A 25,218-nucleotide genomic window follows, 5' to 3' on the forward strand; every position below is an offset into this window, starting at 1 on the left:
AATAGGCTTTTGCCAAAATTTCTTGTCAGTGTACGGAACACATTTTAAACTATCCCTCCAAATCTCACAATCCTCCTGAGAAATTATGTATGCTCATACAAAAGTAAGCATATAAGACTTAATCAAAACAAGGCTTCACATCAGCTTATTACTCACTTACTCTAAGCTACAGTACCTTTTATGAATTTTGGGTTCTTCATAAATTTTGGGAAGCAAGTATTCAAGGTTTGTATCAGCTTAGGCTTCATGCAACAACTCCAAATCATAACGGTTGCTGGAGCTACCAGTACTTCCAAGAAATCTTGGGCACCTGGTCTCAACTTACAAAAACATAAATTATTGACACGTATTCCTTGTAACACTTACTTGAGTTCCCATTCATCTTTTGGTAACCTAGACCAACTCTTCAAGATCACCCCATTGACATCAAGAACAATTAGTCTGTCCTTTGATGCATGAAGATCCTTTGGAGCATTACGCTCTATAACAATAGGCTGATCTAGCCACCAAGCTTTGAACCCTAACAAACAAGAATATGCAAAAGAGACAAAAGACATATAAATGCTCATTAAACACTAGAAAGTAATAGGCATATTTGGCTTAGAACAAATGGCTGAAATAAGGTCGGTAATGCAATGTGGCACAACACATGCATTACATCTTGCACGCACGGGTCTTAGGGACACGCACTTGAGAGAGAATTCTTTTGTTACAAAATTTATATAGCTAGAGGAGCGTCATCATCACCTATTGTATGCTCATTAACATCAACCCCTATAGGGGGGTCCTTTTCTCCTAGAAATTGGCCCTTGTGCACTGCATCATCAAGAGGTAAGAATTCCTCAAGCAGCTCCTTGATCACACCACTATCATCCACCTCTATAATGGGATCCTTATCTCCATCCTTCTTCTCCGCTAGCGACTTGTCATTATCTACTTCCCCCTTCTAGTCCTTGCCCCCATCTTGCTGATCCTTTTCTCCAACCTGCATGTCCTTGTCAAGATGGTCCTTGTCTACATCCTACTGGTCTGGTAGCAGCTCATGGTCCGGCTCTTCCTTGGAGTCATTTACTCCCTCATGGCCCCTATGGTGGTGTCCTTGTCTTCATCTAGCTTCTCTAATTGCACTTCATTAGACATGCCTTGAAATGTGCATGTAGCTTCCTCGTGCATCTCCACATCACAAAACTTACCACCATCTTCTGCCATTTTCTCATCAAACATATGTCCAGCCTTGGAGTGATTCTCTGCAACATGGTTTTCCGTATACTCCTCTTTGACCTCGTATTCTACATAGTTCAACAACAAAAAGACATTTTACGATAAGAAAAAACAAAATTGTGCTAAAAAAAAGAAGCAGGCCAGATGCTTACTCTTCTAAACATGTCCCTTGTGAGCCCAAGTCTTGGCCACTTCGGAGATGCGCTCGTTGCATCCAAATTTGGCACAAATGTCTTTTTTCATTATAGTGGCAACGAAACAGAGAGGGTGGTTCTGGTGCCTGCAGGCCAGCATGAAAGAACCAACCACATGGGCAGAGCCCAAGCACTCCCCACAAGCAACACAAGATCCTAAAGCATAGATTGTGTTGTCTTCATCCTTGATATGGGGCCTTGGAAATAATGTGAATCTTCTTCCTTTGTTGATTTCTACAATCCTCATTCAAACAAATTCACTCTGTATTTGAGCATCTTCACACTCACTCTTGAGGCCATCACATTCCCTCTGCACATCACATATGGAAATGTCATGACAATGAATATTACCAAAGTAGTTTCCTAGAGAAAAGTAAATAGTAGCAAATATAAATGTCATGACAATTACTAGTACTAAATAGCACACAATACCAAATGTAACAAATAGTAAATTGTACCAAATTTTCAGAGTACCTAAAGGACCCACTAGTACCAAAGGACAACAATCTAATAAGCACTGAATAGTACCAAATAGAAAAAAATAACCAATATGGTAAGTATCAAAACTAGTAGACAATACCTAAAGTACTTTTTAAGTATATTATGCTCCTGTAGGAGCACAACAGTCTAGTACGCAGTAAATAGTACGAAATGTTAAGTACCAAACAGTTAATAGTACCAAATATTCATTATGAAAAGTTCCAAACAATAAAACTACCAGATGCTAAGTACCCAAACCACAACAATAAAAAATTCAAGTACCAAAAAGTACAAAATGAGGTATCCAAAGTTCCCAAAAATATTGAAGTACCAAAAGTAAAGTACCTCAGGTCAAAACATGGTACTTAAAGACCTAATATGTACATCACAATTCATAGTGTTGGGGTATAAAGCCCAATGTGGTCGCCCAGGTAAGTGGGCGGGCCGCCAGGTATGTACACATATTCTTTTGTTAAAACCTAATAAGAACTCACTATGCTCTACACATTACAGTAGAGCGAGTTCACCATATCGTCGTGTTGTTCTTCTCGCACTCTCTCTCGCGTCACACTTCAGCTCGTACTCCTTCAACTGGTATCAGAGCTTAGATCGAGGCTCGGGGCAGCACTGCAGGAGGCTAGAGTCACCAGCTCAGATTGGAGTGAAATTCGACAGGCAAAGACACAGCCCCAAATCTTGTGGGCAAGCTCGTAGGGCTTGGTGTGCTCAAAATTTCATTCTGAGGTCATCTCGGCCACTATTCGGCTTTGACAAAGGTCTGCGCAGGCCATTTTCGACTACATGGTCTCGACGGGTGCAGATCCGACTCTGCAAATTTGGGGTTTTCAGCCTACGACTGTAGGTGATGAGGATATCGACACTCCCAGAGTGTTGATTTGTGGCTGTCGACACATCGAAGGACGGCTCACAGTTCTTGGAGACGTGTCACATACGACACGGGCGCATCTACACACAGACTGTAGGAGACATCCACTAGTTCATCAGGTAGCTTGTGTTTGCTACTTGATATTCCAGATTTCATCCTGACATTGCAGGTACTTCCACATGGGATGTATTGTCAGAGATGATGTATGTGTGTTGAGGGTTTGCTGACTGTGAGTCACGCAGCAAACAACCGCCGCAGCGGTTACAGCATACAGTGGGAAATTTGTGGATGTATGACTTTGTGGGAAGTCTATGTACTGTCAGATTTACTACAGCCTTTGTTGAGGGTCGATTGAGGTTTTATTGAGCTGGGGGATTCTCAAATGTTGAGATCCTTTCGGTGATACAGGTCTTGGAGCGATCCCTCGAGCACCCTTGGATAGGCAGCTAGGATGTATTGACTGTGAGTTAGACAGTTGGGATTGCATCTTTGCTTTACTGCCGTTGAGGCATTGTCGCATTCTATGCTTATAGGACAGTGACAGGACAGTGAGAGGCAGTACAGGTGTAGGACAGGTTTACCCGCAGCTTATAGTGTCAGAGAGACAGTGTTTTTTGAGCTGTTTTTTGGTCTGTTTTTAGTACACCAGAGCCATTTTACAAAGGAGACTCTGCCAAAATTTCTGCAAAATTTGAAGCTTTCTTGGTTCATTTGACAGGTTGATATTGGTTCAGAGGTCAGTTTACAGGGGAAACTCTGCCGAATTTTTCCCAGAAAAGTAAACTACTGTGAAGCGTAGCTATGGCTGGATCACAGGACACTGCTCTTTACAATATCAAGAAGCTGGATGGAACCAATTTCCATTGTGGAAGAAGCAGATTTGGCACGTGTTGGTACAAAAGAAGCAGATAAAACCTATAAAGCTCAAGGGGATAAAACCAGAAGATATGGACGAAGATGAATGGAGCGAAATGGATGAATTGGCACTTTCTACCATTATGCTGACTTTGGTAGAAAGCGTTTACTTCAATGTAGCAGACGAGATGTCGTCTTATCAAGCATGGTTAAAGTTGAGTGATCTTTATGAGAAGCAGAGTGCAGCTTCACAGGTATACTGGCTTAAGAAGCTTGTTGACTTGAAGATGAAAGAAGGGACACCTATGTCCAATCATCTGAATGAATTCAACACAATCTATAGTCAATTGTCAGCTCAAGGTGTCAAGTTTGATGAACCTGTTAGAGCTATGTTCCTGTTGATCACATTGCCGGAAAGTTGGGACACTTTTCGCACAGCTTTGAGTAATTCTGCACCTCCAGATGGTTTGAACATAGCAGGTGTAGAAGGAAGTCTTCTTACTGAAGAAACCAATAGAAAGACAATGGACAAAGGCAAAGGAACAGCCTTAGTTGTCAGGGGAAGGACCAAAGAAAAGTACAAAGGTGGAAAGAGGAATCAGTCTCGTAGCAAGTCCCGCAGTGCTAAAGGCAAGAGTGACATAGAATGCTACCATTGTGGCAAGAAGGGTCACATGAAAAGAGACTGCAGAGAATGGAAAGCAGAAAAAGGCAAAGAGAAAGCTGAAGACCATAATGAGAAGAACAAGTCCTCAGTGAAGATTCAAGAAATAAATGTGACAAACACTGTTGCAGAGGATGACAGTCTAGTGTCAGGAGACATCTACTTCTTGAAGAATACAATGGACTCAGCTCTTCTTACAGCATCTAATGGAAATGCATTGAGTGACTGGATTATAGACTCATGGGCATCACTTCATGTGTCTCCAAACAAGGAGTGGTTTACCTCTTATGTGACCACTAAAGATCATGTTCGGTTAGGCAATGGGCAGACATGTGAGATCTTAGGTGTTGGAGATGTTCAATTGAAGTTTCAGAATGGCTCTTCTTTCATGCTGAAGAATGTGAGACATGTTCCCGCAATTACAAAGAGCTTGATCAGCACAAGTTTACTTGATGATGCTGGCTACGTCACCACTTTTGGACAGAACATGTGGAAGATATGCAAGGGTTCTATGACAGTAGCACATGGAGTAAAGTCTGGAGGACTTTACATGATTTATGTATCAAATGTATCTAAAAATGTAATCAATGTAACCGAGCAGCCGAACGTTTCTTTGTGGCATTGCCGGTTAGGACATATGTCCAAGAAGGGAATGGAAATATTGTCTCGTTTTGGTTATTTGCCTGGCTTTTCATTTAATGATTTTGAATTTTGTGAACATTGTCTGTATGGTAAGCAAACACAGCAGCCACATAAGCATAGAAGCAATAGAAGAGATACACAGTTGGCACTTGTTCATAGTGATTTGTGTGGACCTATGCCTAACCTATCTCTAGGGGGAGCTTCTTACTTTATGACATTTATAGATGATTACTCGAGGAAAGTATGGGTTTACTTTCTCAAGCACAAGGATGAAGCGTTTAGTGTTTTCAAAACATTTGTGACACTTGTGGAGAATCAGAGTGGCAAGAAGCTTAAATGCTTACGCACTGACAATGGTGGAGAGTATGTTTCAAAGGCCTTTCAGGACTTTTGTGATTCAAAAGGTATAAAACGTGAACTTACTGCTCCTTACAATCCTCCTCAAAATGGTGTTGCTGAGAGGATTAATAGGACCATACAAGAGAAGGTCAGAAGTATGTTGTCTAATGCACAGCTGCCAAATGGGTTTTGGACTGAAGCTGTATCAACAGCTGTTCATCTTGTAAATAGATCTCCTAGCAAGGTTTTGCAGAAGGATTTAGTGCCAGAGATGGTATGGTCAGGCAAAATGCCCTCATACAAGCATCTTAGAGTCTTTGGCTGTGAGGCATATACTCACGTTCCAAAGGAATTTAGGAACAAACTTGAGCCAAAGAGTAGAAAGTGCATCTTTCTAGGCTATGGTAATTCTGGTGAGATGGGGTACAGACTTTGGGATCCCGAATCCAGAAAAGTTGTCCGCAGCAATGATGTTCACTTTAATGAATCCAAATATCATTCTAAACCAGAGAGGGTTGAGGAGATTAGAAGAGTTGTCTTTCAAGAAGATGGATCTGCACGTGCAAGACATAATGCCAGGGCTCAAGAGGAGCAAGGACAGGATAGAGTGGAACCACATGTTGTGGCTGAGCCTGAGCCACCTATTGTGCGTAGATCTGGACGTGTCACGCAACCTCCTGATAGGTTTATTCCATCTATGAACTATGTCATGTTGACTTATTGCAATGAGCCTTCATGTTACAAGGAAGCAGTGCAAATGAAGGACTCCGGGAATTGGCGATTGGCCATGCAGTCAGAGATGACAGCTCTGCATAAAAACCAAACATGGAAGCTAGTTAAATTACCATGGGGCAAAAAGGCTCTACCCTGTAAATGGGTTTACAGGTATAAGATCACCGCTCATGATAGTCAGCCAGAGTACAAAGCAAGGCTTGTTGCCAAGGGCTTTAAGCAAGAACAAGGCATTGACTTTGATGAAGTCTTCTCTCTGGTGGTCAAGATGACTACATTGAGATTCTTTCTTGCATTGGTTGCCATATTAGATTTGGTGTTGCACCAAATGGATGTCAAGACAGCGTTCTTGCATGGTGATTTAGATGTGGAAATTTACATGCAGTAGCCAGAAGGGTTTGTTGAGAAAGGCAAGAAAGATTGGGTATGCCAGTTGTTAAAGAGTCTTTATGGCTTAAAACAATCACCGAGGGCATGGTACCATAAATTCCACAAGTTTATGCTTTCTCAAGGCTACAAACGTAGTGAGTTCGATCACTGTCTATATACAAAGAAGGCTAAGGATGGCAGTTGGATGATCCTTATTTTGTATGTGGATGACATGTTGATTGCTGGCAAGCACTTGGAAGAAATTTCAGCTTTGAAGTCAAAGATGGCAAAATCGTTTGACATGAAAGACATGGGTGAGGCAAGTCATATACTTGGTATGCGCATTGAGAGAGACAGATCAAAGAAGTTGATTTGGTTATCTCAAACAGAGTATATTGACAAGGTTTTGCAACGTTTCAATATGGAGAAGGGAAAGGCATTGAGTGTTCCATTGCCACCATATGTGAAACTTAGCAAACAAGATTGTCCTGTGTCTAAGGAAGAACATGCTGAAATGGATAAGATTCCATATGCGTCTACAGTGGGTAGTTTGATGTATGCAATGATTGCTACTCGCCCAGACATTGCATTTGCAGTGGGAGTAGTAAGTCGATACATGTCAAACCCAGGCAAGAAACATTGGGAGGCAGTGAAAGGAATATTGAGATACCTAAAAGCTACAAAGAGTATGCGTATATGCTATGGGAGTCAGGAGCTAAGTGTAAAGGGTTTTACAAACTCAGATTATGCAGGTGACTTGGACAACCGAAGGTCTACATCAGGGTATGTCTTTACAATGGCTGGTGGAGCAGTATCATGGCGTTCTAGATTACAAGATTGTGTTACTCAGTCTACTACAGAGGCTAAATATGTTGCAACATCAGAGGCATGCAAAGAATCAATTTGTCTTAATCGACTAGTAACAGATTTGGGAATCAAAGAAGAGATGCCTGTGTTATATTGTGATAGTCAAAGTTCTATACAATTGGCTCGCAATCCAGTTTATCACTCAAAGACAAAGCATGTGGATGTGAAGTATCATTTCATCAGGGAAATGCTCGAGGATAAGCAACTTCAGCTTGTCAAAGTTCACACCACAGAAAATCCTGTTGATCTACTTACAAAAGGACTTCCCTCAGAGAGCTTTGCGCATTTTCGCAAGCAGTTAGGTGTAGGGTAGTACATCACTTCTCTACATCTCTTGTATATTAGCTTGTATAGTAGCTTCTCTCACACTTAAAGTACCACATTGGACTTTAAGTGGGAGGTTGTTGGGGTATAAAGCCCAATGTGGTCGCCCAGGTAAGTGGGCGGGCCGCCAGGTATGTACACATATTCTTTTGTTAAAACCTAATAAGAACTCACTATGCTCTACACATTACAGTAGAGCGAGTTCACCATATCGTCGTGCTCTTCTTCTCGCACTCTCTCTCGCGTCGCACTTCCGCTCGTACTCCTTCACATAGCACATAGATATACATATGATGTTCCTACAAAAAGTACCAAAAGGACTCCAAAGCACCCAAAAAATATTGAATACTTCAAGAAGTACCATATGAAAGTACTCGTGGTCAAACCAAGGTACTTAAAAGCACTTGATATGTACATCTCAATACACAGATGTAAATATTAAATATTTACATCTCAATACACAGATGTAAATACACAGATGTAAATATTATGTTCCAGCAGAAAGCACCAAATGTAAAGTATCAGAAGTACCAAATGTTTCTACAAGAAGTACCAAATGCTCCTACAAGATGTACCAAATGTAAGAAATATTCAAGATGTACCAAAGGACACTTGAAGAACTAGCTATATACCAAAAGTACCAAAGCAGTTCAAATAGTACCCAAGTTTCTTCCTGACATTGTACAAAAAGTATGACATATAAACCAGGACAAGTAGCAAAAGTTCCGATCAAGAATATGGCACTACAGACAAGTGCATACAAGTGCATACAACTACATGCAAGAATATGGCACTACATACAAGCACAATTAGAGAAAAACAACCTGAAGAACAAGAGGTACCATATGTAAAAATACTTGTTCAATTTCCATTTCTAGAGCAAGATTCTTCATCTCTGCAGTGCCTTTGAGTGGATGTAGCATGCATTTTGATGCATTTATATTAGCTTCTACATCTTTTATCTCATCAACGTCACAAGGAACTTGCCGATGTAGTTCATCGAGGTGTTTCTCAAGCAAAAGAATATCCTCCTTGATTTTCTTGGTGACAGCATCTAAGCCCTCAAACCTCAGTATAGTCTCTTTATTTTGTTGGAGACTTGCCCTCAACTCAGATAACCTGTTCAACTTTTGCGTAGAGCTTGTCGAAACTCCATGAACAATGGAATCCAAATCAGAAATGTAACCTACTGCCATTGTTTGAAACTGCAAAACTTTGTCCTCTTCAATATTACACATATTGCTGGCGCCCTGTGTGTACTGCCTCTTCTTGTTGGACCCTAATAGCCCACCATGAAATGCTCCATTAGCCCTCTTCCAATTTTCCACCTTCCTCTCCAATCCTCCAAGTTTACTACTGCACATGCTCAACACACTCTACCCAAATCTTACCCATGCAATTTTATGTCTTGCTGGGTCCTTTTTAGCAACATGGCACTTCTCAAAATCATAGCACCTAGAAAACTTAGGTGTAATCTCCCCACATGATAGGGAACCCTAGTACACCTTATGAAAAAGAATTCTGCAATCATCAATGAAAGAAGGATGTAAATGGTGAAGGTAGACCTTTGCATTCTTCTAATATCAATGTTGGAAAATAGTAAGCTATTGATCATCTAGCAGATCATAGTTAGATAAGTCCTTAGAAACCTTTCCTTCTAGACTCAAACCATACTCCTCATGTAATTCTTCTGCAGTACAGAAAAATCTGTCGAGTATTGGGTACTCATCCATTTTGTTTTTCCCTAAAATATAGCAAGAGGAAACAATTAGACATGCCACTATAGTTCCAAAGGTATAAAGTACTTAACATGCAACCACCATGCAGATAATGTCTTAACATGCAACCAAACCAAATGGTACATTGCCAACCATGTAACGTAACTGTACTTACCCTCTTCTTTGTTGTGGTGGATATGTTCACTTGATTTTCCCATGCTCTATGTCATCTCTAATTGATGAATTTCTACGTCTCTTTGGGGGCTGTAGTACCACTATTGTTGCAATGCTCGTTCTTGCTGATATGAGGCTCATTGTGGCTACTACTTGGAGTTTTTAATGACTTCCTTTTCAACCTAGACTGCTTCTATTCAAAATCTTTGGGTGTGGCTCTAGGTGCACATTTGCAGGCTGGTGTCCTCATGTTGGCAAAGGGAAACGAAAGAAGGAAAGGTCACAAGGGGAGATATGGCAAAGGTGTTTGTGAACAACGTGCAGAGCACTCTCACACGTGGTAGGGAGAGAGAGTTCAAAGTTCTCTCCCGCGCGGTAGGGAGAGAGAGAGTTCAAATAAGTCCCAAACATGTGACCACTATCACGTACTATACCTTGCTAAACCATGATTGCACTCGGTCTTATAATCTTTGAATTGTACCTTTTAAAATGTAACCTTTAAAAAGTACAAATGCAAGTTCCCTCCTCCGAGAACCCTACAACTACCAAAGTGGCAAACAACCAAATGGGTACAATTTTTGTACCACCAAACCGTGCTTTCAGGCATGCCTAAAGTTAATTTTTGAAGTGAGATAACAATGTTCGAGAGAGATGCAATAAACAGGGTGCAAGTGGGCTATCAAATGTTTGCAAAAATACTTTTCACTTTTGCAATGCACACATATCTTTTTTAAGATTTTTTTTTTGCATATTTTAAAGAAATTGAAAAAATCATATTTCAGCCTACAAAACTAGGCCTTGGTCAAACCTTGACTAAACCTAATCAAGACCTTAAACTACCAAATAAAAGGGCCCTCCTAGACCTCACTCCCCCCTAATGTTATAATTTAGAGTATTTTTTTCATGTTTGGCATGCACACATTGCAATAAGTAAACATGATTGATACCAATGAAAAATTGATCAAGCAATTGACAATAATCCAACGGTTTTTGCAACATCAACAAAGTGCTAAAATGTGCAACAACCTCTTGTCATGGTTTGTAGGTACAAGGAGCTCTTCCAAAGTAACATACAAAGAAGAAGACTCTAAAGCAGACATTAGTAGACATGGAGCCATCCACAGCTATGCAAGGATCACTAAAGCAAGTCAGCACATGGATAGAGAAAGAGTACTTGCATAAGGAAGAGTTGACAATCTACCAAGATACCTCCACAAATGAGAATAAAATCAAACTTAAATCTTCACTTATCCTAATCGAATTCCATGCAGTCACAAGAAAATTATAAGTGAGGGATCGTTGTTGGGGGATAATTGTGCGAAAGGTGAGCTAGGAAGGCACCGGGCCCCTCGCTGTGAGAGTTGCGGGTAAAAAAGGTGCAACAGACGCGATTACCAACACAACAGTATTCAAAGCAAACAGTTCGCCTAATTCCAGTTAATCGATAGAACCCATGTTTAATCAATCACTAATGAAGCTTAAATGCTCTTTACAAGAAGAAACCTGGCTTAATCCAGGTGCTAATCAAGAATTTAACAAGACCTGGTTTGTCCCACCTTCTACTTCTTCCCGTTAAGGCACAAGAGTTTCCTTCCAATGGCCGTTCGCTTTGGCTTCTGCTTTCCAATTCAACTGGCAAATGATGGCTTAGAAGCTCAGCTTAGGTTAGGGAATTGGCTTAGGATGAGAAGCTCAAGATTTTCTTGCATATGAGGTTTCCTGCAAAGCTTTGGCTTAGAGTAGGTTTTCTTGGCTTATCAGAGCCTGGAGAGATTTTTCTTATGGGATTTGAGAGGTTTTGCTTATGAGCTAGGGCGGTTAATGAGTGATTTGAGGTTATGGCCTTCAAGGTTTAAGATGGCTTAGCTGATTTTTAGTAGGTTAATGAGAGCTTCTTAAGCTTAAGAAGATTAGATATGGCTTTCGGATGGCTTGAGGACTTACGTTTTTCATTGGCTTCAGAGATTAGAGAGGTTAAGAGATTGAGCTTGAGGTTCATGAGATTAAGGATTTCTTAAGGGATTAGGATTAGAGGATTATGAACTCTAATATTACCTGCTTATGAGGAGCTTGAACTTCGAGCTTAATGAGCTTGAGAGTTTATGAGGATGAGGATTCTCTTAAGGGCTTCCCGCTTATGGCAATAAGAGCTCTCCCCAAAACGAATCACCCCACGCTTTTCTTTGTTGCATGCCCCTACCCTCGGCTAACTCATTAGCGACATCGCTAATGGGCACGACCGCTTGGTGACGTGGCTGCTGAGCCGGGGAGGAGCACCGAATTCAATGAACCGGGGCCGAAAATCTTCGACCAGGCCTGCTCTTCATTTCACGTCTCTGTGCCGTCCTCAGCCACTGCTTTCCCTATCCAGCGCCACCTGCTTTTGTCCTTGCTGTGCTGCCGCCCCTGCTTGCACGCCATGCCTCTACTTTTTTCACTTGGCTTTACACTCAATTAAAACCCTTATTGTTTTGGGTGGCCACCCCATGGGCAGGCATTGCCTAAGGTGGGCGGCCTTTGGGTTTATGGCCTTTGGGCTGCCGGCCTTCTTCATAAGGGCACCACATTAGGCAGACAAACTTACCAAGGCACCGATTGTATGTAAGTTGACCAAGACTCCGTAAGGCCTTCGCATTTGCATGGTACCTTGCACTGAGACCTTAGAAAAGAATTTATGCTTTCCTAAGCCACCACAGTTGGCATAAACATCGATTAAAGCATTGCTATCATCAACATCTTTCTTCAGCCGCCCTCAACTGACATCATCATTGAGATATTTGTTACCCAGTTTAGTGTTGCAGACTTTCCCACAACCGTGTCGGCATTCCCTGCAATCATTGCATTCCAAAAGACGACATTTCGAATACGAGACTCTTCAAAGCAGTTGCTGCTCCTGCATATCAAAACCCAAATAAAGCTCAAAAATTCTCAGACGGCTCTCCGGCTGAGCCGGCTAGATTGACATGAAACCGGCCCCCGAAGAATCTATAAGGGCCCATAACTTGGCAAGCGGGACTCCGATCATTGATCTAAAAAGACCGAGTCACTCCACGAATTGAGCAGTTCATCCTGATGCATTCATTCCAGTTTTGTCCCTTCAGCTACAGTTGCCCAATCCGATACAGATCTGCTACTGAATCAACTTGAAACTGTCATAACTTCTTATCCGTACCTCCGATTGACGAGCCGTAAAGATAGGCATATAGAGCTTTTTGAGTACTTCAACTTGGACTAATAAAATCCCAGCTATTCTCACTTCAAGAATAATTACTGTTTAGCATTGCGAAGGCATCTTTTGACCCTTTTGAGCCGCATCTAGCACACTTTCAGCTTATTAATTGACTTGTTAGCAAGCCCTTATAACTGCTGATTAACCATACAGGATTCAAATACTCTTGATCAACATTACTTTGCTCATTTTCTTGTCATGGGAGCGGAGCGGCACGACATTCACCCCCTCTGAACCTCCACAGCCTCTAGTCTGTGCCAACCAGTCTTCAAGCTGCATCTTCTATAAATACCTTAAGCTACTTCTCATCAAACTCACGTAGTTGATAAAGATATGTAAAACAAAAATAAGGTGTAAATCAAAACATCAAGATCTAACTCAATTATCTGGTAGCTGTCCATCACAAATCTTTGATCTGTAGTGGTCGTATCTCCAAATCATGCAATTATGAAAATCTGTTTGGTGAACCCCGTCAGACTCAAGTGCTCCAGTTACGTATGCACACGGCTTGACCATCAGCTCTCTTTAAGGAACCCTGTCAAGCTCAAGTATGCCTTACTCTGTTTGCACATAGAATGGTCGTCAAGTCCTTTACTTCATGTTCTGGTAGCAGAACCATCTCAAAAGATGTGAAGATACTATAACAATTGTCCAAGATGTCAACTGGAAGCTAGCCATGTAAGCTTATTGATCATATAATCGAAAACACGTCTGTCTTAACATACATCCAAAATAAATCTACTGCCAAGTAACCTGCTAAGTGAAATCTCTGAATCTGCAAGTTGCTCTTCAATAGCTCCCAGGATCAAATGGAATAATAAGGAATTGCCTCAATAGTGGAGCAGCATAATATCCACATAAGCACACACATTCTGAATCAAATAACTTCAAGAACTTATGCTCCAAATATGCTATGCCTGGATCTAGCAGAAAGAAACCACCATATAGACCCAAAAATACCCATCCATAGTGTACGTGCTTTTGAAGATCTTTCAAATCACCTGGATCAAATACCATTAAGATAACATAGCATTGATGGCCTCCGTAATATACTAGAGCTTCACATGAAGCATAGTGTAGCAACCACATCTCGTAACCTGTTGGTAACTCAAGGTCGTTACCAGCAAGAATCAAAGAATTCTGACTCCCTTTAACTGATAGCTAGGACATTACTGACATAAGAATTAGGAATAATATCCAAATCTAGCCACATTTGGCACATCGTCCAAGAAAATGAAAAATCTTGAGCACTTTATGCATTATTAGCGATGATTTAGCATCATCACCCCCTCTAGTTTCACAGCCATTACAAAAAACCTTAGAACTTTCTGGACCTGTATCATCAGAGAGATTTTTACCTCGCTCTTGAGGTTGATAATGAAAAATAGCTTTGTCCTGAAAATCTTCATCCAAAACATCCTTGGGAATATCATCCTTGGAAGTCTCTACATTCTTCAAAGCTATAGGAGTTGGCTCCTCTTGCAGCCCATAAATAAGAATAGATGTACAATCCATGTCAATATCCTGCTCACAATCAACATGATGTAGGAAATCTTCAATATCGCCCTCTGCTTCCTCATCTGCATCCATGCTACTTAGCAAGCCATTATAACTTTGAAAAGATTCATCAGGAACCCCCTCTGAAGGGGTACATGCATCACAAAGCTGAGCTCTACTGCTATAACCTTCTCCTTCAGATTGGGTCAAAAAATCTTCAATTATGGAATCTGCTTCTGTGATAAGAGAATTGGCAAAAATATTTCCAGAAGAAACCATAAGCTCATTGGTATTATAAGGTACATCCTGTGTTAGGTTCACAGTCTCGATCACTTCATCAGCTATTGCATGTATAATAGATTTGTTTATGCATTCATCTGCAATAAATCAGGTACCCTGCTCGGCTATTGCATGTATAATAGATTTGTGTATTGCAGTCATCTGCAATAAATCTGCTACCCTGCTCAGCTATAGTGCCGATAGAACCATTAGAAGCCTGTAGTGGCTCATCTTCTTGATAAACTTGTTGAGAGCATCCCATGCTAGGGTTAGTATCTTGAAAAAAATTTGATGTATAGTCTAGCTCTTTACTAGAACCATTATTCGAGGTAACTTCCATGAGAGAAATCTTCGAAAAAAATTCATACATTTGTGTTTCAGCAGAAAAATCATCATGTACCTTTGCTTGGTTGCTTAAAATATGGTCCTTTGAAGTTGAATCTGCTTCTTCCAAAGCTGAATTTGCCTTGGCTTGACTTCTTGCAGAAATATGGTCCCAAAATTGATCATAATTAAGGAACTCCATATGATCCCCTTCTTCTTTATAGAAAATAATCTGGCCTCGATCATTAATCTCCTTCATTGTTAACTCGATAATTTTTGAGCTTTCATGAACAAACCCTTTTGCAAAATAATCCCACTCTGTGGGGTATGTCTCTACTAGTTCTCAAACCTTGTCTTTAAACTCGGAGGTTACAACTTCTTCAAAGTTCAAAATCATTTTCTCTTCTGGAATTCCTCGGCTCTTCGACATCTCCTCTTGATAGCATGCAAGGAGTACATCTGGATCATGACCTTGAAAAATTCCATAGTGCTCATGCATGGCATCAAGTGCCATCTCCACTGCATCATCAAGCTGCTTTTTCATCTTCATAGCTTCTACTTCTTGCAAGCATCTCCGAACTAGGCCCAACATTTTTGGCAGATCTGTCGTTGCTAGATTTTTATCAAATCTATTCAGATTGTAATCTTCAATAAACTGCTTCAATCTGCTAGAATCTCCATCCTGACCTCCCACCCCGGCTCGTTTCACGCCGGGTTCACCAAGAATGTCAGGGGATAATTGTGCAAGAGGTGAGCCGGGAAGGCACTGGGCCCCTGGTTGTGAGAGGTGGGGGTAAAAAAGGTGCAGCAGACATGATTACCAACACAATAGTATTCAAAGCAAACAGATCGCCTAATTCCAGTTAATCGATAGAACCCATGTTTAATCAATCACTAATGAAGCTTAAATGCTCTTTACAAGAAGAAACCTGGCTTAATCCAGGTGCTAATCAAGAATTTAACAAGACTTGGTTTGTCCCGCCTTCTGCTTCTTCCCATTAAGGCACATGAGTTTCCTTCCAATGGCCGTTCGCTTTGGCTTCTGCTGTCTGATTCAACTGGCAAATGATGGCTTAGAAGCTCATCTTAGGTTAGGGAATTGGCTTAGGATGAGAAGCTTGAGATTTAGAGAGCTTATGAATCTTAGCATGGATCTTGCATATGAGGTTTCCTGCAAATCTTTAGCTTAGAGTAGGTTTTCTTGGCTTATCAGAGCTTGGAGAGATTTTTCGTATGGGATTCAAGAGGTTTTGCTTATGAGCTAGGGCGGTTAATGAGTGATTTGAGGTTATGGCCTTCAAGGTTTAAGATGGCTTAGCTGGTTTTTAGTAGGTTAATGAGAGCTTCTTAAGCTTAAGAAGATTAGATATGGCTTTCGGATGGCTTCAAGACTTACGTTTTTCATTGGCTTCAGAGATTAGAGAGGTTAAGAGATTGAGCTTGAGGTTCATGAGATTAAGGATTGCTTAAGGGATTAGGATTAGAGGATTATGAGCTTTAATATTACCTGCTTATGAGGAGCTTGAACTTCGAGCTTAATGAGCTTGAGAGCTGATGAGGATGAGGATTTGCTTAAGGGCTTCCCGCTTATGGAAATAAGAGATCTCCCCAAAAAGAATCACCCCACGCTTTTCTTTTGTTGCATGCCAAAAAACCCTCCTACCCTCGGCTAACGCATTAGCGACATCGCTAATGGGCACGACCGCTTGGTGACGTGGCTGTTGAGCCGGGGAGGAGCACCAAATTCAATGATCCTCGGCTGAAAATCTTTGCCCAGTCCTGCTCTTCATTTCTCGTCTCTACGCCGTCCTCAGCCGCCGCTTTCCCTGACTAGCGACCTGCTTTTCTCCTTGCCGTGCTGCCGCCCCTGCCTGCACGCCATGCCTCTCCTTTTTTCACTTGTATTCACACTCAATTAAAACCCTTATTGTTTTGGGTGGCCACCCCATGGGCAGGCATTGCTTCAGGTGGGCGGCCTTTGGGTTTATGGCCCTTAGGCCTTTGGGCTGCCGGCCTTCTTCATAAGGGCACCACATTAGGCAGACAAACTTACCAAGGCACTGATTGTATGTAAGTTGACCAAGACTCCGTAAGGCCTTCGCATTTGCATGGTACCTTGCACTAAGACCTTAGAAAAGAATTTATGCTTTCCTAAGCCACCACAGTTGGCATAAACATCAATTAAAGCATTGCTAACATCAACATCTTTCTTCAGCCGCCCTCAACTGACATCATCATTGAGATATTTGTTACCCAGTTTAGTGTTGCAGACCTTCCCACAACCGTGTCGGCATTCCGTGCAATCATTGCATTCCAAAAGATGACATTTCGAATAGGAGACTCTTCAAAGCAGTCGCTGCTCCTGCATATCAAAACCCAAATAAAGCTCAAAAATTCTCAGATGGCTCTCCGGCCGAGCCGGCTAGATTGACACGAAACCGGCCCTCGGAGAATCTATAACGACCCATAACTTGGCAAGCGGGACTCCGATCATTGATCTGAAAAGACCGACTCGCTCCAAGAATTGAGCACTTCAGCCTGATGCATTCATTCCAGTTTTGTCCCTTCAGTTGCAATTGCCCAATCCGGTACAGATCTGCTACTGACTCAACTTGAAACTGTCATAACTTCTTATCCGTAGCTCCGATTGATGAGCCGTAAAGACAGACATGTAGATATTCTTGAGTACTTCAATTTGGATTAATAAAATCCCAGCTATGCTCACTTCAAGAATACTCACTGTTTGGCATTGCCAAGGAATCTTCTGACCCTTCAGAGCCGCATCTGGCACACTTTCAGCTTGTTAATTGGCTTGTTAGCAAGCCCTTATAACTGCGGATTAACCATGCAGGATTCAAATACTCTGGATCAGCATTCCTTTGCTCATTTTCTTGTCATGGGAACGGATCGGCACGACATCGTTTGGAAAGGGTGGACTTACTCAAATATCTTGAGTTGGAACCTTTTGGACTAGACTGCAAGAGGTCATATGAGCCTCTACGGAGTATACAAGAAGATGGGAGCGTCCAATCAGCTGACAACAATGGGAAAAATTTGAAGTACTCATTATACTAGAGACGATTGGAGAAGATCTATACCTATTGAGCACCAACACGCAGATGAGAAGAAGGAAACATGGCGACACAAAGTTCTTCACAAAGAAGAATGTAGGTGTTTCTTTTGCTAATATGACTTGCAAAGGGATTGAGCTCAAGGTAAGGATAATTCAAAATTTTCTTCCATTTCATAGGAAAGAGGCCACTGAGGTATGCTACACCTCGCATGTTGTGATTTCACATTCTCACTAGCATCGAGACCACGGCCTACATATGTAGAGATTGACCATGTTCAGTACCTCTATTTTACTTTAACACATATGAAGAAGCCAATGCATATTGAGTACATTGGAGCACCTAAAATGCTGACAAAGATTTCATACCATGCATTGGGCAAGACTAAACTACCACCAGCTTCAGACAAATAAATTGGTTTAGAGAGGAAGAAGAACACATTGATGAACCACCAAAGAAGTCTCCCACAATTTCAAGAAACTCAAAAGAAAGCTTCTCCATTTATTCTTAAGTGAAAGGAAGAAGAATCTAGCTCCAAGAGCTTAAATCTTGAGACCATAGGTGAATCTTTAAGAGAGACAAAAGTACAAAAAGGCAAAGATCATCTTGAGATGATGGTCAGATTGGAGGAGTAACAAGAGAGGCTCAAAATGTTGGGGTAAGTCCACCTTGTGAAGGCAAAGTGATGCCTAGATATGAGGCTTGCATAAATTGGCTAGATTGGAGGTCTCTAACACCTTTAGGTTTTGGGCTCTAGATGGCTAGAACAATTTGTGAAACGTTGCAGTGAAGCAGGCATGTGCAATGAAATTATTGGGATGGGTGACCTCCCATGAACTTGCTCCCCTAGGGACCTACAATTGGTATCAAAGCCATGGTTGAAAGTCCAACCGTTGAGTCTATCAAAAGGGACATGTTGAAGCTTCCTTCATCCTATGAGCCAGGATTAGATGGCAATGTTGAAGCATTCAAACTATAAGACTAGAAGAAGATGGAACATGTTGGTACTAAAGGGGATGGGAAGTCCCAAGTTTGGCTTAAGGGGGCGGTGGTTGCGATTAGCGGAACTTGTGAAGTCAAAGTGGTGCCTATCTATGAGGCTTTCATACATTGGCTAGATTAGATGTCTCTAGCACCTTAAGGTCTTTGGGGTCTGAAGTCTAGAACATTTTGTGGAATGGTGCACTTAAGCCCGCATTTGCAGTGACAATACTAGGATGGGTGGCCTCTTAGGAAGTTGTTGCCCCTAGGGACCTACACAAAAGGGAACAACAATTTAAAGGAAATTTCCAAGAAGACTGGCCACCTATTAAACACAAGACAAAGAATCCATCCATGCAGCCTTTACAAAAAGGTCAAGATGATTGATACATCAAAACACTATAGAGAGAGGAAAAAAAGCATCATTTGTAGGCACTAATGACATTCTTGGACTAAATTTACAAATTTGGAAAGGTCTCAAGCCTACCTCTCATGTCCTTTAGACATTTATTTAGTTAACATTCTAGATTGCCTCTTTAAGAAAATAGGTTTGTTGTTCACCATAAGTTAAAAAATGCCATGTCCTTCAATTAGAAAATCCCTCAATATGCAATCAATATTGAATTATTTATAAGGCAAGTTGGTTCTGACTCTTGATGTCAAATTTGAAACCAGCTCCCTCTTCCATTGTCTCTAATGACTGTGCAATGCTAGTAGCGTGCAACACACTGGTGTTGTTTTTTAGATAACCATGACTATGCTATTCTTATATATCTCATGCTCCGGGCTTCAACTCTGTTAGAGGCAAGACTCCAACCACGTGCAATTAGGAGCAAGAACAAGATGCAAGATGCTCAATGGGCGGGGTCTAGACGGGCTATAAAAGAAAGAAGGCACCAGAGCATGCGGCATGGTAGGACGATGATATCTCCTTGTGCATTGTGTATGATTTGGGTGTGTGTGTGTGTGGTTCTAGCTTGCACCATTGTAATCAAACTTCCAGCTGTATTGCTAATAGCTTGTATACCTATGATCATGAGTATTGCAAAGAATTTCGACATTTTGTTCACTTTGTTTTGTCCTTTTTGGGCCGTTGTTCATTTCCTTGTGTCCTCTTTGTGTATGTACTGTATAGTCAGGGACTATAGCTAGGGCTGACTATCCCAGCACTAGAACTAGTCTGGTAGTGAGGCTAGTAACTGAAACAACTCAGGTTCAACATTGATGATCCTATTGAGGAAGCTCTAAAAGAGTATCAAACCATGGAAGACACCACACAGGGGAGGGTAGGAACAAGCAATCAACCAAGGAGGAGACCAAGGTGGCCAAAGAAGAGATAGGAAATAGAGAATCTAGATAGAGTAACATTCAATTAGGAGGATCACTCAGATCCAAAAGGAGTGGAAGAAAATATGGAACCCCAGATGGAGAGACAATTGGAGATACCGATAGAAAAACTAGCACAACAGGCAGCTATAAACCTCAAGTTGAAGATTCCAAAGTACAAGGGGAAATGCGGGAGGAACCCTCAAGTAAATTTGTAGGCTTTTGAGAGTTGGGTGAGTCTCAGGGACATACCCAAAATTGACTAGAGGGTGTATTTCCCGCAGACTTTGAGTGGAGTGGTAGAGACATGGTACTTCAACTATCCAAATATAAATCCATGTCCAAAGCATTCATGCAGAGATTTAAAGATGAGAAGATATATGAAGAGTTGCTCAACTACCTAGGGAAAATCAAATAGAGGAAGATTAGCATGAGACGGTTCGTTGAAGAAATCAAGGACCTAGCCAAGAAGTTATCTTCCCAACCTCCTGGGCACAAGAGCCTCATGGCGTGGTTTCTAAATGGAACCTCCTTGAAATGAGTAGCAAAGTCAGAGATCATGAACCCCATGCAAACATTTGAAGATCCGGTTCAAAGAGCCATGAAAATAGAGTAAAAAGGAGGCAAGAAGTCACACAACATGTTTCAAACATTTTCTTACCTATAAAAAGTGGGTATTAATTCCGACTTTCACACCCTATTGTGTGAATAACATCTTTCATAAGGAATAATATATAAATTTCTATGAAGAATTCAACTTCTCACTCTTATCTATTATTGTTATGCTTGTATTTTGCACTAAATTTTTCTTGAGTAAATAAAGTTTAAAATCTCCATGTAAATTTGACAATTTCACACCTGAGTATGTTTTGGGCCTTTATACTTTGCAGTGAGATTTATTTCTTATGATAGCTATAATGTTTTTAGCATTGTAGAACATTTCTATACATGATATAATTATAAATGTTTTACATTCTAGAATATCGTCAACATCTTTCCTATAGAACTATTTGTACCTCTATGGGAGCATACAACTTTCTATTTTCTATTCTATATTATTTTCTATCCAAAATTTCTCCATGAAAAAGGAACACTCCTTTGAGATCATGAAATATTTCTTTTACCTTGAAAATTTCTGCATAGAAAATGTTTACGACGTTAGGGTGTTAAATTTTTCCATTCAAAACTTTACTAACACGTTGTTGCTCGCATTTTGAGAACCCCGTTTTGTAAATTTGTACATATGGACATGATAATGGGTATCAGAAAGGTGTGTGGGGTTTGTTGAAGATGATGAAACAGGAAACAGAAGGAAGACAACAACTCAGAGTAGGAAGAAGATGGAGAAGGAGAAGACATAGAGCTTGTGTACGAGATCTCTGTAGTATCTCTCTCTGTATTGGAATAATAGTTGTGTATTCAAACTCAGAGCTACAAAGCTTATATGAAACCCTAAGTGATAAGGTGTCCTTTCACACCAGATGTCCAGGGGGAAAAACCCAGTGGGAGAAAAGTGCCCCTAGTGAAGCGTGTATACACACTAACACTACTACATGTCTACAAATCCCCCCTGTAGTGATAGTGTGAATCCGTACAAGGTAGCAGATCATCATGTGTATGAGAGTAAGCCCAAAGCTTTTCGGAAAGCTTCAAACTTTTCTCGTGATAACGCCTTCGTAAATAGATCCGCAATGTTATCCTGTGTAGGACAGTAAGTTAGTGTGATCTCCCCTGCATGTAGCCTTTCCCTGACATAGTGGTAGTGAACCTCTATGTGCTTTGTTCTTGCATGAAATACTGGATTCCTTGCAACTTCCATAGCACTCTGACTGTCAGTGAAAATGGTAGTGGGTGCCTGTTGACACTCACAAAGATCTGCCAATAACCTGCGTATCCATACACAATCAACTGTTGCCGTGAAAGCTGCCCTGTACTCAGCTTCACAAGTTGATGTAGCCATTGTGGGTTGCTTCTTGCTTAGCCAAGATATACATGCATTTCCCAAGAAAAAACAATTTCCACTTGTGGAATGTCGTGTGTCAAAATCACCAGCCCAATCTGAATCGTTGTAACCAAGAAGCTGCATAGAACTGTGCTTTCCATACATATCCCCCCTTGGAAAGAACATGGCAAGATTAGGGGTACCTGAAAGGTAACAAAGTATGCGCTTCACAGCCTGCCAATGATGCATACTTGGGCTGTGCATAAATCTGCTTGCTTGCGAAACCCCAAATTGAATGTCTGGACGAGTGTTGCCTGCCAAATATATCAAGCAACCAACCGCTGTTGCATAAGTATGTACATCAAAAGTTTCTCCAGCATCATGCATGCTCAACTTTGATCCAGTTTCTACGGGTGTAGAGATTGGCTTACAATTTTGCATACCAAACTTGTCCAAAATTTTATGCAAATATTTTGCCTGCAACATGTATATGCCATCCTCTGATTGCACAAACTGAATACCCAAGTAATAATGTAGCAAACCAAGATCAGACATCTCAAAGGTTTTTCTCAAAGCATCTTTAAACGCTTCAATTTCATCTACAGTATTGCCTGTAAGAAGCATATCATCCACATAAAGTGTTAGCATAATGAGAAATCCATCTCTCTTTTTGACATACAAAGTACTTTCTGTTGGACTATTCTGAAATCCCTGGCCAATCAAATAAGTATGTATCTTCTCATACCATGCTCTTGGAGCCTGTTTGAGACCATACAAAGCTTTACGCAATCTACATACCTTTTTCTCTTGACCTTTTACAACAAAACCACTTGGTTGACTTACATAAACTTCTTCCTGCAAATCACCATTCAAAAAAGCAGTTTTGATATCCAACTGATGCACTTTCCAACCATGATGAGCAGCAATTGCAACTAGTGATCTAACTGTGGATGCACGAGAAGTAGGAGCAAAGGTTTCATCATAATCTACGCCTTTCTGTTGCGCATAGCCTTTTTCTACAAGCCTTGCTTTGTACCTGTCAACAGTACCATCTTGTTTCCTTTTTACCTTAAAAACCCACTTTGTACCAATAGGCTTTTTACGTGTAGGCATGTCCACTAGATCCCATGTATGATTCTTATGAATAGAATCAATTTCTTGCTGCATAGCATCTTTCCACTGAACACACTCTAAAGCTTGATCAAATGAATCAGGCTCATTTGCATCACAAAGAGTGCTAAAGCAAGCCAAATCTACTTGCTCTCTGCCAAAAGTAGTACCAACACGTGTTTTTCGTGGCAACGGTGCATCCAACTTGCTATCCTGCAAAGTTTTTTGAACCCATTTAGGCAAGGTTCTTTCTTCCCTGAGAACTTCTTGCTCTTCACGCACAATTTCCTCTACATCATGAGGTGTCACATGCTGATCAAAAGATTGATCAAGATTATCAACCTGTTGTGATTCTTGATTCTCCACAAAAGAAGGAAGCAAACCTTCAAATACATCATGTGTCTGCATATGAGGTACATCAAAAGCAACCATAGGTTGAGCAGTAGTTTCTGCAAAAATTACATCACGACTTTCAAAAATCTTGTTTGTAGTAGGATTGTAAAGTCTATAACCTTTACTTCCACTACTGTACCCCACAAATATACATTTGATTGCCTTATCATCAAGCTTCCCACGTAACTGCTGAGGGATGTGAGCATAAGCAAGACAACCAAAAACACGAAGATAACTGACTGAAGGTTTTTTGTCATACCAAGCTTCATATGCAGTAATGGTCTTCAAGGCACGAGTAGGAAACCTGTTCAAAACATGTGCTGCACAAGCAACTGCCTCCATCCATAGCTTATGAGGCAAACTCTTAGCCTTGAGCATACATCTAGCTATCTCCATTAAAGACCTGTTCTTCCTTTCTGCAACACCATTCTGTTGTGGTGTGTATGGCATAGTGCATTGGTGTTTAATGCCTTTCTTTCCCAAAAAATCCTTAAATGCACCTGACATGTATTCACCTCCTCGATCGGTACGAAGAGTCTGTACTTTGCAACCTGTTTCATTTTCAACCATGGCGACATAATGTTGAAAAACTGCAAACACATCTGACTTTGCTTTGAGTGGATACACCCAACAAAACCTGGAAAAGTCATCAATGAAGGTCACAAAATAAAGGCTGTTTCCTATAGATGGCGTCCTCATAGGACCACATACATCACTGTGTACAAGCTGCAACTTTCATGTCGCTCTAACTGAACCATCCTGCGAAAATGCAAATCTGTGCATCTTTCCAAGAACGCAACCTTCACATACATGTCTTGGTGGCATCTCCAATAAAGACAAATCATGCACCATATTATGACGTTGTAAAGTCATCAAACTGCCATAACTAACATGCCCAAATCTAGCATGCCACAACTCAGCATCTTGCATGGCCTGAGTCTTTGTTTCTGCAATACATACCTGAATCTGCTTTTCATAACGATCTAGCACAAATAGTTCATTTTCCAGCGTACCTGTAGTGATAAGAGAATAACCATTCTCTCGATCTTGTACAACACATCTGTCATCCTCAAAAATGACCCGAAGACCATTTTTTGCAAAAGAGGATACAGACAAAAAATTCTTCTTGATCCCTGGAACATATAAGACATCTGGCAAGCATAAATCTGAACCATCTGAAATGGTAATCAAAATCTTACCAACGCCTTTGATTGGATAAGAAGCATTATTTGCACATGTCACCTTCTTTCCTGCTGGAGCTGCATCCAATGAACAAAACAAATCCTTCCTTGAAGTAATATGCTTGGATGCACCACTATCAAAGTACCAAATCATGTGTGTCTTGTCAACACTATAAGCAAAAAAATCTGAACATACTACAAAAGCATAAGAATCCTGCACAAAGTTTGCAGACTCTTCTTTAGCTGTAGAAGAATCACCAGAAGCTGAAACAACCAAACTTGACTCTTTCTTCTTTTCTTTAGCAATTCGCTTTTTACACTCACTAATGTAGTGACCAGGTTTCTTGCAGTAGTGACATTTACCTTTCTTCTTAGACTTGTCGGAATCACCTTTAGACTTCTTTGAAGACTGTCCTGCAC

This window comes from Adiantum capillus-veneris, chromosome 26, assembly GCF_014529385.1.
Source record: "Adiantum capillus-veneris isolate H3 chromosome 26, ASM1452938v2, whole genome shotgun sequence".
NCBI lineage: Eukaryota > Viridiplantae > Streptophyta > Polypodiopsida > Polypodiales > Pteridaceae > Adiantum > Adiantum capillus-veneris.